The sequence below is a fragment of the Adiantum capillus-veneris genome, chromosome 30 (genome assembly GCF_014529385.1).
Source record: "Adiantum capillus-veneris isolate H3 chromosome 30, ASM1452938v2, whole genome shotgun sequence".
Classification (NCBI taxonomy): domain Eukaryota; kingdom Viridiplantae; phylum Streptophyta; class Polypodiopsida; order Polypodiales; family Pteridaceae; genus Adiantum; species Adiantum capillus-veneris.
The window spans coordinates 14776918-14793470 of NC_140960.1; the positions used below are offsets into that span (position 1 = coordinate 14776918).

Below are 16553 nucleotides of genomic sequence, written 5' to 3' on the forward strand. Positions count from 1 at the left end.
GAGACTTAAAAATGGAGATATCAAGCTGTGTTTTTCAATGGATTTCTTAATTATTGGATTTTCACTTTGCGTTTTAGCGCATTTTGTTATTTTAATTGATTTTTTCAATAAATAGGTCAAAAATTAATGATAAATAGCAAAGGAGCTCATATGGAAAAACTGAAGACATAGTGATGATCAGAAAGACAAGGCGAACAGGCACAAAAAATTTCAATCAAATCGGCAGATGAAAGTGGGAAGCCTAAATTAGGCGGCCATACCTACTTTTGCAGAATTCTTGCAGAATGAGCTACAGGAATCCAATTGGGAAAAGTTTTGAGTTTAACATAGATTTCACGGCCTAGTAGGACTAATATGGGAATTTGGGGGAAAATGATTCGAGAAGTCCGAGTATAAATATCCAAGGTAGGCTAAAATCACCTCATTTCCACTTGTTCCCTTTGGAGAGAGAGTTTTTCGAACCTCTTCGCGCGTATTTCCCGGAGTCCACAGTCACCTGTTTTCAGCACCATCCCACACGAGACATGAGGGGTAAGTTCTATACTTATCAATGATCCATTTTGTATGGCCGGTAGCTAGTCTAAACCCCTGGAAAAAACCCTAGAACCCAAGTAGTGCACGAAGACCTACGACCAAAAATCGACCATAGCAGCCTGTCAGCTAAACCAAATCGGATGAGACTTGAACTGTAGCATGCCCCAACATAATAGAATACTTCTATATCAACAATTGACCATTCGACAAGGGTTGAGGGGGTCCCAAGTAGAAAAGCTAATTTTTTGGCAGATGCCAAAATTTGATTTTGACTCCACAGACAGCTTACATATGAGGTCTATACACAATGTATATGATTGATTTTATAAAATCGACCGAGCCAAGCCCTTGAAAAGCAAAACGGCTCGAAGGCTACAAAGCGTCAAATTCGACATACAAGGTCAAACTGACTCCAAATGGGCCAAAATTGGATGAGTTTCTTCATGACTATGTTGCGAACAAGTCCATATCCTCAAAAGTGACTAACCAACTCTATAGGCCATGTAGTCACAAAAATCGGTGATTTCAGAGTCGACAAAGCACCAAGTGATTCTGGCAAGACCAAACTTTACCAAATTCCATTTAGGACTTGTTTTAGGTGTATAGAAAATGTTTACGTCAAAAATTTTAAGTTTTGCAAGAAAATATTGACTGCTATAAATAATCATGATTATTTACTTTTGCAGTATTTTGAGTTGAAAATTGTATCATCACCTCAGCTATCATTTGTACACACTTGATATATGCCAAATTTCAATTACGAGCCAAAATGATCAATTATAACTTGGGAAATTGCCAAAAAACACAAAGAAGTCCTTGCAGATCAATTTCTAAGTTATGAGCCACATTTTTTGAACCAAATCGCCTCATATCACATACACAAGGTCTACATCATGCTTAGAACCAAGTTGTTCCAAAAAATGTTCATTTTGATGAAAAAGTTAATAATCGTGATTATTTACTTCTTGGCCAAGATGGGGGAAATTTGCAACTTTTCCATCATGGGACCATAGTACATGATGTCCTAAGTCCATCAGCCAAGTTTGAACAAATTTGGAGCTCAAAATCTCAAAATTCCTTGACATCTACTGTTTTAGAGACCTAGAACCTAAATCTGGTACCATTTTCACCCCGTGTACCCAAATGAGCCCATATTTCACTCAGAATATCTATTTGGTATATACTTCAAGCCTATAATGTCAAATTTGCAAAAAGTTGAAAAATTTACTCAACTGTAAATAATCGCGATTATTTATTTTTGTTGTAATTTTTTGTTTTGACTTCATGATTTTGATCTTTACATGTTTTTATGCATCTATGCATGTCCAAAAATTGATTTGAAGCAAATTCGACTCAATTTGTCAACATGTCGGACTGAGGGACATTTCAGAGCAGAATCTGCAAAATTTGCTACTTTGACACTCTGTTCACTTAAGCAGGATCCATGCAAGGTGCAGAGAAGGTCAAGTAAAGGGTCTTGCAAAGGAGAAGCTGCAAGAGCTACCACCATACCAACTGGACCCCACTTCAGTCAAAACAACCAAAGTGACCTATCTGTCAAAGGAACATTTGAAGGAGAACAACACCACAGTGTTCACACAGGTAGATTCAAAAGCGAAGAAGAACATCAGGTAGAATTGCAACTTCTACCAAAAGAAGTCTATGATGTTGCTTCAAAGCCCAAGACAAAAGAAGCCAACAAAATGCTGCGTCACAGAGAGTTCTATGAGCAAGAGCCATGTGGAGTGGATTTCCAGAAAGCTTATGAGCTCCTATCCACAATCAAGGAAGATGGACATCCCAGATCTCTAACCAGCAAGGGAACAAAGTTGAAGTAGTCATTACAAAAGAAAGTGGTAGAAGCTCTCAAACTGCCAACAGAAGGAATGACCATGAGGGCAAGAGATAGAAAGACGGCAGGAACCTTCACCAAGGAATCCGCTGCTACGACATTTGCCGATGTCATCCAGAAACAGGTGGAAGAACCTGCAAGATTATACCACCAACACTTCCACTTGCTCGCCAAAAGACTACCAAGGTACACGACACTTGATCATGCGGTTGTGACCACTTTTACACAAGTTCTCAGGCCCACAACCAGGCAACCAATTGATCACGCGCAGTACGTGTTGTCCACATTAAAGCGGACAAAGGAAGAGGGTAAAATAACATGTCTGGGAGCACTAGAGGTACTCACAAGAATTACCTACCCTGCTATTGGCATGGCAGAAAACTTTCCACCTACCCCAGATCGAAACACATGGATCGTATCTTCACAACCATCCCCTCGAGCCACAAGATCTACCAAGAGAACATACAAATCTGATGAAGAAGCTTCCGAGAGCTCTCCCGAAAGGAGTGTTACCATGCACTGAGCGATTTTTTCCGAGCAAGGAAAAACCCGAGCAAGTGTTTGTACACGATATAGTAAATTTTCTCTAGAGTAACTTAAAAATGCGTAATATGGTATCGTACATCAACCCATAATAACTTGAGGTAGAGCTTAAGTCCCCGTAATTTTCTTTTGGTAAGGTCATTTGTAGTGGTCCTGTGTCTAGTACTTTGGTTCTTGATTTTCATTTATACTTGAGAGCATGTGCATCCTTTCTCATCCTAGACTCATCAATTTGGTAGCACCTCATTAGTTCATTTATACACCAACCATCTTTTCCATGTCATCTTGCCAGTAAGTCCCAACAATTTTTGGGGAAAAAAAGTACGACACAAATCCCAAGAGATGCCTGTTGCAAAGACAAAGGATGGGATTAACAAAAGGAATAGCGTAAAGTCATCTACTACAGAACATTGGCACGAGAAATAGTGTGGGGTCAATGACACAGTCATTGACGACAGCGTGGCCAGGCAGGTTTTGGGGAGGCTTGGTTAATTTTTTAATTAATGCGCTGCACTATGCCGCGCAGCATATGCAGCCTCCTATGTGGTTAGCTCAGTTAACTTGAAGATGTGTGTGTGGAGCAATGAGACTTCGAGTCCAGCTTGCTAAGTTTTTGGTTGGACAACTTGCAAAGGGCTAATGCTGCACCCGTTGGAATCTTAGCAAGATTGCAACAAATATAATAATGAACCTATCAGTATAATGAACCGAGTAGTAGGCCAGTTGAGGGTAAGGGGAAAAGGAGAAATTTCGCCCCAATATAGAGAAAAGTAGTGTAAAGCCCCAAAACATAAGCTTAATTTTCTTAAACTTTCTCCTGGCAAATTCAAGGAAAGGAATTTGTATGTTTGGAAAAATGGTTTTTCCTGAAAAGTGATCCCTACAAACGTTCTTGGTAAACACTGCCTCGCAAAATGTAATTTTATGTCAAAAAAATAACGATATTGGAAATTGGCTTAGATCTCTCTCTCTCTCTCTCTCTCTCTCTCTCTCTCTCTCTCTCTCTCTCTCTCTCTCTCTCTCTCTCTCTCTCTCTCTCTCTCTCTCTCTCTCTCTCTCTCTCTCTCTCTTAGATAAAGAAAAAACTAGTCCATCACTCTAATTCAAGACAAACGTCACAAAATAAGACATCTCATGTCTTGATGGGTATTCAGTATTAATAGACTAGATACCAATATTTGCTTACACAGAAGGCACAAAGTAGTTCAACCTTGATAAATGGTGGTCCTCCAAACAAGAAACCCATAGCATACACACACGCTATCTTACATCTTCCTCTCGAATCATTGACCATGGTCGATGTTGCGACGGCTTTGATAGAATCATGATACGTGATGATTACATGCATTACTTATTTGTTAAACCAGAAAAAAAATTTGTCAGCAATCATTTTAGAAGTCAGCAGCAGCAGCAGCTTATTAGTTCCAAAGGGCCACATACTGAAACCACACCATTTCTCGCACAAAGACACCTCACAAAGTACCCGATCAACGCAATTATGACGAGGGCTAGCATACCTCAAAGATAAGTTTTAGTGACAAACCAACTACAAGCACAGTGTTTGATAAAATACTGCTAAAAAGTATCCAAAAGCTACAAAACTAAACTCTATATCCTCTGATTGTTACGTCGACCACGAGCTCTCTCAAACTTGCAACCCTTGGACCGAACATAAGGCTTTGTGTGACTATGCGGTACACCTCGAGATCTCCCAAAGTGCTTCACAGCTTTGCAAGCATATTTTGACCTCTCAGAAGTACAGTATTTGAGCCAGTTGGGGCCTTCAAAGCAAGTTGGTCAAATATGAAACATTCTCCACCAGCTTTCAAGATCTGGGCACGGGCAGTTTCTGTAGAGCGCAGCGCGGTGACTTTCAATGCTGGAACTTCATACACCCTAGCATCGTCCATCACAGTTCCCACAATTACAGCTCGTCCTCCTTCCCCTTCATATAACGTGTGAGACGAGATAAAGATAGAGGCGGCCTATTACAAGTTTGGCTCATGAACAGCCGGTTCAAAAACACAGCATTAAACGGGCTGCCTGTCCTTCGAACGAGAAACCTGTAGAGCTTGACAATAAGCTTCCGATAGACATTGTCACCCCTAGGAGAAGTGTGCTTTGTCTTCTTATTGGGTGCCCTAGTAGGAAATTTGATACCCATGGCTTCTTTTGCTACTGCTCCTAAGCTTGGGATAAAGCCATGCTCCAATCCGCTCAAAGACAGTCGTGCTCCAATCCGCTCAAACACAGGCAAGTTTGATCTCTTCGCATTCGATTGCTCTCGCCTACCGCAACCCCTCTGAGAATCCTTCCTGCAGCGGAATTCTCTCTCTCTCTCTCTCTCTCTCTCTCTCTCTCTCTCTCTCTCTCTCTCTCTCTCTCTCTCTCTCTCTCTCTCTCTCTCTCTCTCTCTCTCTCTCTCTCTCTCTCTCTCTCTCTCTCTCTCTCTCAACCGGCGCGTGCTCTTTCAGAGAGTTTAAAAAAAAAACTCTCTGAAAGAGCATGCGCCGGTTGAGAGAGAGACTCTCTCTCTCTCTCTCTCTCTCTCTCTCTCTCTCTCTCTCTCTCTCTCTCTCTCTCTCTCTCTCTCTCTCTCTCTCTCTCTCTCTCTCTCTCTCTCTCTCTCAACCGGCGCGCGCTCTTTCAGAGAGTTTTAAAAAAAAACTCTCTGAAAGAGCATGCGCCGGTTGAGACTCTCTCTCTCTCTCTCTCTCTCTCTCTCTCTCTCTCTCTCTCTCTCTCTCTCTCTCTCTCTCTCTCTCTCTCTCTCTCTCTCTCTCTCTCTCTCTCTCTCTCTCTCTCTCTCTCTCTCTCTGAACCGGCGCGCGCTCTTTCAGAGAGTTTAAAAAAAAAACTCTCTGAAAGAGCATGCGCCGGTTGAGAGAGAGAGAGAGAGAGAGAGAGAGAGTCTCTCTCAGCCGACGCGCGCTCTTTCACAGAGTTTTCTTTTTAAACTCTCTGAAAGAGCGCGCGCCGGCTGAGAGCTCTCTCTCTCTCTCTCTCTCTCTCTCTCTCTCTCTCTCTCTCTCTCTCTCTCTCTCTCTCTCTCTCTCTCTCTCTCTCTCTCTCTCTCTCTCTCTCTCTCTCTCTCTCTCTCTCTCTCTCTGTGTGTGTGTGTGTGTGTGTGTGAAAGAGCGCGCGCCGGCTGAGAGAGAGAGAGAGAGAGAGAGAGAGAGAGAGAGAGAGAGAGAGAGAGAGGCCTCGATGCTACTAGAGAGAAGTGCTCTTGACAATGTAGCAGGATCGGGTAGCGACGACACCTGAGAAGGAGGTTACTCCCAGTACACTATGGAACAAATTGTGGCAGTCAATCCCTAGAATCCAGACATCCTATTGGACCTTGAGGCGTATGTTCCGGAGCAGGTTAGCACGCAGACTTACAGTTCGGATACAAACCTATGCCTACTGCGGCTTTATCAGTTTGAAGTCTCGAATGAATATCCAAATTGTGGCAAGAAGGCATTGATGGCGCTTCCTGCACTAGACTTCAGTCTTTGCATGTTTCTTATACCTGAAAAGCTTCAAGTGGAGGATCCCTTCCTGACAGCCAGATTAATCTTGCTCATTTTTTGGAGACAGCCAAATTCAGGAAGTTTTAATGGGATGATGCTGCTAGAAATCGCCATATTTTGGAGGGTCTTCTAGGGTTTGAGCAAGCAATACAAGGATTTGCTTTGCATGTTCTCTCTCTCTCTCATTGGGTTAGTTTAAAAAATCCTTTCAGCATAAGGGATCGCACATTGGGTTAGTAATTTGGGTCGAAGCATGATGGACAAGTAAGCAGACCAGGAATCCCAAGCAGTCTAAGAACTTCGAGCAGTGCTCATATGAACATGGAAAATTTAAGAGAAAGTGTTTCCACTAAATTTCTCTAAAATTTGTAGGTTTTATCACCTTCTACTTTAAATTTTGAAGATAAATCTCAAAATTTATAGATGGAAATATACTAAACCTAGGTTTCTTTTGTTTATCAACATGGTTGGGTGAAAGAGAACTTTCATGGGGAGAATTTGTCCTAAGAAAAGTGTTCATAACTTTATCCACTTTGCATACTCTTTTATCAAAGCACTCCTTATAATCCCCCACCATTACCACCTCCGTTGACACCTTTGTCACCACCATCTTTGGCAACACCACTAACTTTCCCACCCCCTCGATGGTAGGCTTCATATGATAGTTTGACCCATACTTTAATATATACCATGATGTTGAGTTCTCAAAAGAATGACCTCATTTCAATAATAGAATTATTTTCAAATTTCCACAATTTTCTCTAGAGTAACTTAAAAATGCGTAATATGGTATCGTACATCTACCCATAATAACTTGAGGTAGAGTGAGAGAGAGGAGAAGAAGAAGAAGTGAAGAGCTCACAAACTCTCCTTATTCATGAGATTTGTTTTAGTGGCAACAACCTTACCTTTTCAGTGTAAAGCTCGTGGTTTAACCCTTTGATTGGGGGACTGAAATTGGGGAATAGTTTTTCATCACCCTTTTTATGGAAACAATGGAACTATGGCATATTGCAACGATGGTATACATACACCAATGTGTCATATGTGATGCTTAATGTATAATAAACACCCAATTTGTTAACAAGATCTATGAGGTCCTGCGTATAAGGAGGTAGGAATATGAGATTTATATCCAGTAAGGATCAATGGCGGTAGCAAATTGCAATGAGCTTCCAATATTTTGAGGGCAACGATTTCCAAGGAGAGGAATATCAACATGCCATTCTAATGGTTCCAAGTGTTCTAACCCATCAAAGGAAACACTCTACCCAAACCTTGTTCAAAGGGTTTTGTCGGTCAAAAATTTGTGGTTGATTTACCATTCAAATTTGAGATTGATTTACCATTAAAAATAGGTGCAAGCTTGAATTAATTTTTTTGTTGTTGTGCTTGAAGTCACCAAAGAAATCATGTTTGGTTTTTTTTTTTGTATATGTGCCTTGCCCTATCTCGCTCGTTTTAGGGATTGCTCGAAAAATCTCGCTCGAGCTTTGAGATTCCTCTCCCGAAAGGCATAGCAATGAAAGCTCCGACAATGAGGAAAGAAGAGTCTGAAGGGAAGAGATGAAAAGAAAAGCAATGGCAACACATCAGGAGGAGCCGCAACAGAAACAGGCAACTTTGAGAGAGAAAATCACTCCTATGAACGAAGCCGCCAAGCTCAAGGCAAGGACCTTGCAAAGTGGGTACCCATTGAACTGAAAGAAACAAGAACAAAGCACCCTGATAGGAAAGAGGCCAAAGACCCCACAGAGTTATTGGAAAGAATGTATCAGGAGACACAAGCATTGAAGCTGAAAGAAGCCCAAGAAGTGGAATGAAAAGCTAAAGTGGCAGCGGAGCAGTAAAAACAAGCCAAAGAAGCAACCGCACAAGGAGAAGCCTAGCATGAACAAGGTGACATGTCTCCCCGACCTTAAGGCTTCACCATTTACAGAACAACATGATCATCCCATGCCAAGCCCACCACCATTACCAATAGATAAAACCATAGAAACTGAGTCCACAAAGGAAACAGAGCCTGAACAAAAAGAAGCAGCAGAATCTGCACAACAAGCAGCCACTACATAGGAGCAAGCTAAAGCAAAAGAACCAGAGTTGGAAAGAGAAGCAAGTCCTGCACGAGAGGAGACCACAAAGTTTGAGCAAACAAAAGAATAGGATTCAGAAGAAACACCTTCTACCTCCACACAGCACAAAACCGTTGAGGAATCCACAAAGCCTCAAGATACAAAGCAGAAGAAGGCCAACCACATCCTCAAGGGCAAGAACAACTAGCTGCTACGATGCCACCACAAGAGTCACAAGACACTAACTAAGACGTCTAGGCAGCTCACAAGAAATGAAGATTAGAAATCCAATGATGAGGTAATCCTGCAAGTTAATGAATATGCAAAGAAAATGCAGGATATGATGGGAAGACTCCGATCAGAAGCACTTAGCGGCAACACAAAGGCTAAAGAACTGGAGATGGTAATTGATTCTCTCCAAGGAGAGTTAGAAGATAGATTAAATGTCATCACTGATCTACAAAAACAAGTGCAAAAAATGAAAGCTAAAGCTGAACCACACCAGCTAGCACGAGACAGACAACAAAAGAAAATGGAGGAGTTAGGTGAACTCCTTATGAAGCTGACAGATGCTTGCAAAGCCAAAGACAAATAGCTGACAAAGGTTACTAACGAACTTCTAACTACAACTCTGTTAGTTTAGAAGATTCAAGTGTAGTAAAATGTAGCGAACGCCTCCCTGCAATATTCAGAACAGAGGATCAATGATCAAGCAACTTTTTTGCAACAAATACGAGAAAGTCCCACATTTGCTTCAATCAAAGAGACAGATGAGGTATACAAAGCATTAGAGAAAAAAACAAAGACCTCGATCTAGAGCTAAAGTTGGAGCAGTCTCAATGTAGAGACCTGGCATTAATCTGGGTGAAACGAGAAGAAGAGCCGCTAAAATAAATAGCCGAGCTTAAAGAGTCAACCAGCTGCTGCTGAGAGATGGATGGCAAGAAATGCATGAAGAAGCAAGAACTTTAGAACAGCCACAAATAGATATTCCCTCAGTTTCTTTTGCTGAGATGTAAACAAAGCCAGCAGAAGGGCTAGGTATTGAAGAGGATTTCAGAGTACCATTAAACGAAGCAGATGAAGTGCCAATGGTCCAGCTGTCAAAAGCTGAGGAAGATCCACTCAACGAAAAGATTATACAGGAGGTGGATGAGTAGTGGAAAGCAGCGATGGATTGGGAGTTGAGAGTTCTTCACTCTGTCAATGTTACTCAACTCACTCCCAATCAAATCAATGCGCAATGGCATCAGCAATCCTTGCCATATTGTTTGATAAAGGTGGAGTTGCTCCAAGTCAAAGAGAGGCTTTACAAAGACATGCAAGTAGAAGGCGCAGATGAAGACCACTCAAAGTAGAGGCTGAGCTGGTTGAACAAGAACCGAAGGTATCTGATTGTGTTCACAAGAGCACCTGCGGCACTTCAAAAGGATCCCACTTTTTGTCCTATATCAAGAGTAAGGACCTGGCAAGCACATGAGACAATAACAAAGAAGTGGCCAACATGGCTGAACTACCCAAGATTTCCAGGTCCAAAAAAGGGACTGACCACAGAAGAAAACCCTAACGAACACCATGTCATTCTTCAAAAGTCTACCTGATCTATCATGTGCAATGATTTATACAATTTTCCAAATACTGCTCACCTGCATTGAGTTTTTCATGAGCCAGAGCAAGCAGGAGCCCCGTGGATGTCTTTCCTCGAGGGTAATAAAGGTTTATGCTATGATCTCAATGGTCGACCTTTCAAAGAAGTCCTCTATGGCTTCTATGCCCTATGCATGTTCTTACCTTCACATAATATGTTGGCATTTGAGGAAGCGTTCTACACAGGGTTCTTCACTTGACGAACGAATATTTTTGGGCCAGTGATCAACAACCTGACTTCGAGATTTGTAGGCTACTCCACTGTTGAGCTTAAAAACAGAGTCACTATGCAGTTTTTGTAGGTGTCAGATAAAGAGAGAAAGATCAGATACGAAAAGGCTGTAAATGCACTTAAAAACCGCCTCGCCAACGGTCAACCTGAAGACTATTTCAGCCCATAAAGCTGTGTCAAGGGACGACACAGGCGAGGAGGGGGGGGATGTTAGCAGCAAGCTAACTTGGATACCATTTTTTGGAGCTCTCATTGTAAAAACACTTATTATTTTGATAAATCGGGAATACAGTAACTCCTATTTTGTGGATAAACCTTGTAATTGATGAGCCGGGGCTACAAGCTTCCAGATTGTATCAACCTGTCATTACCCATCTTTAGTTAGAGCTCCCAGATTATTAGTTTTGATCACCAAAAACCTTGGCTAAGGTATAAAAGCCAATTTTTTGTAAGTTAATTTTAAGTTTTGGATAATGAAATACACAGCGTGAGCTAACGGCGCTCACTCCTCTCCTCTCGCGCTTCCTACTCCCTCCCGGGTTGTCACATTCCAGTCCCGTTTGTTGCATTGCAACCGTAGGTAAGAGGTCTACGCATTGACGTAAGCATTTCACAGTATTTCGTAGCTTTTGGCGTCGTCGAGCCGCGGCCTAATTTCATCATAAGTAGGAATTTACACTTCAAAATCGAAAACTAAGCATAGGCGGGGTATTGGGGCATCATTGCTAAGCATTTAGGTGCATTCTGGGTCAAAAACGACAAGGTCAAAAATCCACTGCTAGTAATAATCGCGATTTTTTCACTTGACCTAAAGTGGGATTTGAGACCATAAGCATGTGTGCTTAGGTCTTATAAACTTGTCCTAGAAGTTTCGTTACGTTTGGATGTCATTTGATGCTGTAACGGATGTGATTTGTTTGTCAATGAGCGATTGGCTTTGGTGATTTCAATCACTTGAGTGTAGCTTGAGTTAGATGCGAGTTGTTTGTTGTTTTCTAAGAGATTGACAACCTCTTGTAGCCTCTATGCACTAATCGAGTCAACCTCGTCCCATAGATTGACAATTTTATCGTGGTTCTCGCTAAATCTGCAATAAAATAAGAGTGAGGTTAGACACCCGTCCCACAACACCCACAAGATACAATAATGTGATTCCAAATTTACAAAATATTCAATAATGTTGGTATACTTGTTGAAGCTACCAGAAATCCTCCATAAGTGGAAAAAAATATGAAATATAAGAATAAATGACCTTTCAAAAGGTCCTTAGAGCACTAAAGCATGTTCACACCTCTCGCCCTTGTTTAACTTGACTCTAGCTTCTTCCCACATCTCGTGTTTAGGGCTAGGTTCAGAGGGGCGGCGACAATGCAAAGGAAAGGGGCATCAAAGCTTGCTGGCACAAATGGATCGGGTGAAGCAGAGGAGAAAACCTTCTAGACCCAGCCCGATCCCCCCCCCCCCCCCGGGGGGAGAAACAAAGAGTTGCAAGGTGATTTGCAGAGCAAAAAGCGGATTTTGCAGCTTGGACTCAATGAACGACTTATAGAGGCGTATGTTTTATCAATATGTTGGTTCTGATTGTCTGTAATTCTTCTTTAGGTTCATGGCTTCCATCTCTTGTGAACAAGGCAAGAGGAGGTAGTAGAAAACGTGTTCTCTGTTGGTGGGCTTGTCTGAACCCACCCTAACTTGAGTCATCAAAATCTTTATCTCACTTCCTAGCCTATCCTCAAGAAAAGTATTATTTTTGACAAAGTGAAGCTAAGGCTCGTCCTCCTTCAGCTCTCCTTTGGTGGTTGCTGCCATCGATTCACTAGGCCTAGAAGTTTTTCTTCCCAAAATACTTTTGAAAGGATGTATCTTTATTGTGCCTTTGGAAGGAATCCCCTTGTCCATAGCCTAAAAGTTTGCTTGACCACCTTTTGATTGCGGGAGAAATGTGCCCCCTCGTGTGCACATAGATATTTTGGAAGATCTTTTGCCAATTTGGCTTTTAGAGCCACTCTTGACTCTTGAGGCTTGCTTCATATTCACCTTGTTAGCTTTCAATGGGTCATCAATCAAGTTGTCTCCAATCATTGAACCTCTCAACTATTTTGCTCGTACTTTTTTGTCTTCTTCTTCTGTGTTTTTGGGCTCTTCTATTTTTCCTTCTTCTACAAGGGCTAGAGCCTAGACCTTGTAATCTCCATTTGATTTTTGCCTCTTGAGTCTTGCGGCCTTGTCCATTCCATTCCCTTGCCCTTTCTTATGCTCGTGTTATTACCCTTATAGCTATGACATCGTCGCTCTTTGAGGTTGAAGGACAAGGGTAATTGTTAGTAGTTACCTCCATAAGATTGAGGCTTGTCTTGAACAACACACACCCCCTCCCCCCCCCCCCCCCCCCAAAACAAAAAAAACACACACACACACACAAAAAATTAGGAGTATGAGGAGAGATGGGAGGATGGTTTGTCTTACTTGTTCAAGAGTAATACCTTCGAGCATTATTTGTAGAGCATTATCTTCAAGCATCCATGCACCCGGGGATGTGTGTGCTAGATGTGGCAAAAAAATGATGGGTTGGTTGAAATGTATACTCAAAGTGAAGCCAAAAAAATAGGATTTCTAGGATTTCAGCCTAGGAATGCATCATATGTTCCTCGGTTTCAATCATATTCCCAAAATAGCCCCAATACGATGAATATAGTTTCAGTTATGCAATTTTGGGAGTTTCAAAAACCCATGGATACGATTTGAGAACCAAAATTGGAGATTGGATTGTGGGCCTGGAGTTCAGGGTTGCGTTTACAAGGGTCCATTTGGAGTCAAAATGGAGGTATTATGGCCGGAGAATCCTTTGAGTCTCAACTTTGTGAGGTCTTTGAAGTGCTAATAAGAAGCTTCAACGTGGGGGTGCCATGTGGCATCCCACATAATCCCATGCAATGTATAAAAAGGGATTTTTGTGGTATGACCTTGAAAAGAGGACTCGTGATTAGGCATCACAAGGGGTGTTGTGACCCTTGGAGCTCATGAGCTCGTGAGCTACTGCGTTGATCATCTTCCTCGTAAATGAGTGTGTGTGGCGGTGCACAAGCAGTGTGTGGCATTACGGGGCAGTGCCACCACTGGTGATGCTACACTAGCAATCCATTGGTGGTCTAGTTGGCGAGCAATCCACACAAGGGGTGGTCACGGGAGGATATACACGCTATTAAGGAGCATTGGGTTGTCATGCCCAATGGGGTAATGCAAGAGGAGTAACTGGTGGCCAAAAGCTTTCATGCAAGAGGAATAATGTTTGGTCAAAACTAAGCTTCCTAAAACTAAGAAAAATCAAGAATTAACAAACAAAGAAAGATATATTAATGCCTACAAAAGGCCAATGTGGCCTATGAGAAAAATACCAAATTGCATCCATGTTTGTGTTAGGATTTGTGCCTAATCCCATACCATCGAACTCTCCCCTTACTCTATTAGACTCAAAGTATCTGCCTAGTAGACTTGCCTACAATTGTTAATTGATGCTTGCATTGACTCCACATGGTGCACACATGCATGGAGAGACATGCACTACCTAGAAGATATTTGAATTGATCTTGATGCCTACCATCACCTATGATGTCATTCAAAGCCCCCTCTAGAAGCCTATATAATGGCTCACTATGTACTAGCACTTCAGTTCAACAATCAATCCAATTTGTGTCTATTTTCTTTGTGCATTGAGTCTCCTAATTGTGCTTAGTGTGGCTACACATGATGCCCTCACCATCATCATGAATGCAAGCCTAATCTATCTACCTTAATCTACGTATTTAACTAGTGGTATTAGAGCTTAAAGCTGGATCGATTTTGGTCTAGCCCTAGATCCTAGTAGGTTTGTATTTTCATCAATCCACCTCTAAGCTAAGACATTGGAGCTCACTCTCTCTATTTGCTTGCAATGTCCGCCACTCATACCTCATGCATTGCCTTTTTGAATTTTTTGCATAATAGGTTTCAGATTGATTATAGTGTATGTGACCACCAAGTCCCAATTATTGCATTCAGTCTACCCATACTCAATGTGGGTGGGGTTTCTTTGAGCTTTCTTAGCTCATGGGCTGATGTCGCACAGAGACATATATTGCAAAGACGGCCTCACCCATAATTCAACGAGATTGGTGTCTTGGCTATCACGTGCACCCTATTCTTGGGTGTGTGTAGCACATTGTGGGCCGCTTGCACACTTAATGCTTCAAACCTCGCATACGGAATCTAACTCCCCATAAAATTCCTTTTAAACCTTTGAGCGGGTCTAGTGTTGGCATTCACATGCGCCATCAAGAGTATGTCTTGAAGCACGCAAGCAAGTTCCATCTCCCAAAAGGAAGCAAGCCTTTATTCCTGCATCCAATAGCTCTACACATCGGCCGAGCAGAGGGATCATTCCCACAGCTAGCACCATTGCCTCCTCTCTCACCCAATAGAGAAGCCTCTATTCCTGTGAGTCATTGGCTGCAAACAAAGTCTCTCTCTTTTATAGTATTCCCATAGACTTACATTGCCTAGCTTTGTAAAAGAGCTCGACCATTTCAAGCCCATTTTGTATACTCACTTTGTAAACTCCCCTTATCCTTTTGTGCTCACCCTACACAAAAGTCGTAAAATTTTGTAATGTCCAATTCAAAGAAGTCTTTTGAGCCTTGAAGCATACCACTAGCTTTGCGAAGAGGTGATTCACAATAAGTGAAGTGTGGTGTCATAAAATCTAATATCTAACTAATCCAAATGATTTTCGCATATTGAACTAATCATTCAATGTGAGTAAATAAACAAAAACAAGAGTTACAATATAGAGATGTTCTTTTAGGTCTATCTCACCACGGAACTAAAGGGAGAGACGACAACAGGTTGAAAAGGGAGATGGTCTGTCAAAGAGTAATGACTAGATAATGGAGCTTAAAAGACCTTAGGGTTAGCTTCATTAAAAACCTCCAAAGGTTAGTGCTAAAACTCATTAGACCTAGGATCTTAGGGTATTTTAGACCTTAGACAATTTAAGCATGTGCTTAAGGTTCTTGTGTCGTGCTTGAGCCAACTAAGGTGTTTGAGGTGATTGTCATGCTTGATGACTAAGCTACTCGAGGTGCTTGTAGTGCTTGATGACTAAGATGCTTGAGGTGATTGTCATGCTTTATGACTAAGGTGCTTGAGGTGCTTCATGACTAAGGTGCTTGGGGGGACTTGTGGTGTTCCAAAGTCAACATGATCCCTACAAAGGAGGGGGAGATCCCTAAAGCTAGGGGCATGAGAGAGAACACACACACACAAGGCAAGACCAAGACTCAAGAGTTAATAAGGACACATGTCAAGAACCTACGCATGCTACCCTCATGTATTGCCTAAAGCCTATTGGTTGGCCTCTACACTCTACAGGGGTCCAATGAGAATTTACTTTGTTTAATTAATTTTTCAAGCATTATTCAAGCCCTCTCTTTGTAAGAAGGACACTTGTCCTAGTCCTAATGCTACCCTTGTTGCTTGATATGAAAAAAGCATGTGATTGTCTAAGCTTGAGGAGGTCCAATCATATTCAAGGAAGAGCTAGAAGAGGGGTTTGACCAAAGCAAGGAGGGTGGTAGCTTGGCCATATACTCTCCCTCTCACACACTCACACACACTCTCATTTCTCATAGTGTGTTATTCAAGAACTCCGTCTCCTTTTCCAAGATTGAGAAGTTGAGAGCCTACAACAACAACTCTTGGCTATGGAATACAAATCCAACCAAGAGGCATGCTCCAAAGTGCAAGCTTAACATCTTCTTCATCTCCATTAATATACTACTATGCTATGCTAAGCTACAAGAGAAATACAAGTGAGCAGTCTATTTATTTCTCATATGTTACTTCTTCTTCCTCTTCCCTTCCCTCACTCCCTGTTAGCTCTCTCCACCTTTGAAGGTGTTTGAGGTCTTGGGATTGAGGCTAGTCATATGTTAATGCTTCTGCAATTTAATCAAGGGCATCATTTTGGTGTATGAAGTCTACCATCTTCATTGCACCACGAGGTCTCAAGGAACGCAATCTAGTATTGTACCAAGTCTCTCTTTATATGGGGGAATCTACAATATAAAAGCCTTTTGGAGGGGGGATTGGCTCCACATAAATCGGATCCTCAACTATTGTCA

General features: G+C 41.8%; 2 pseudogenes; one reads left to right on the forward strand and one right to left on the reverse strand.

The window, feature by feature from the left end:
- Nucleotides 1-4537: 4537 nt before the first annotated feature.
- Nucleotides 4538-4934, reverse strand: LOC147417576 (large ribosomal subunit protein eL18y pseudogene; annotated as a pseudogene).
- A 1230-nt stretch (nucleotides 4935-6164) lies between these two features.
- On the forward strand, nucleotides 6165-6681 carry LOC147417577 (eukaryotic translation initiation factor 3 subunit K pseudogene; annotated as a pseudogene).
- The last annotated feature ends 9872 nt before the right edge of the window (nucleotides 6682-16553 follow it).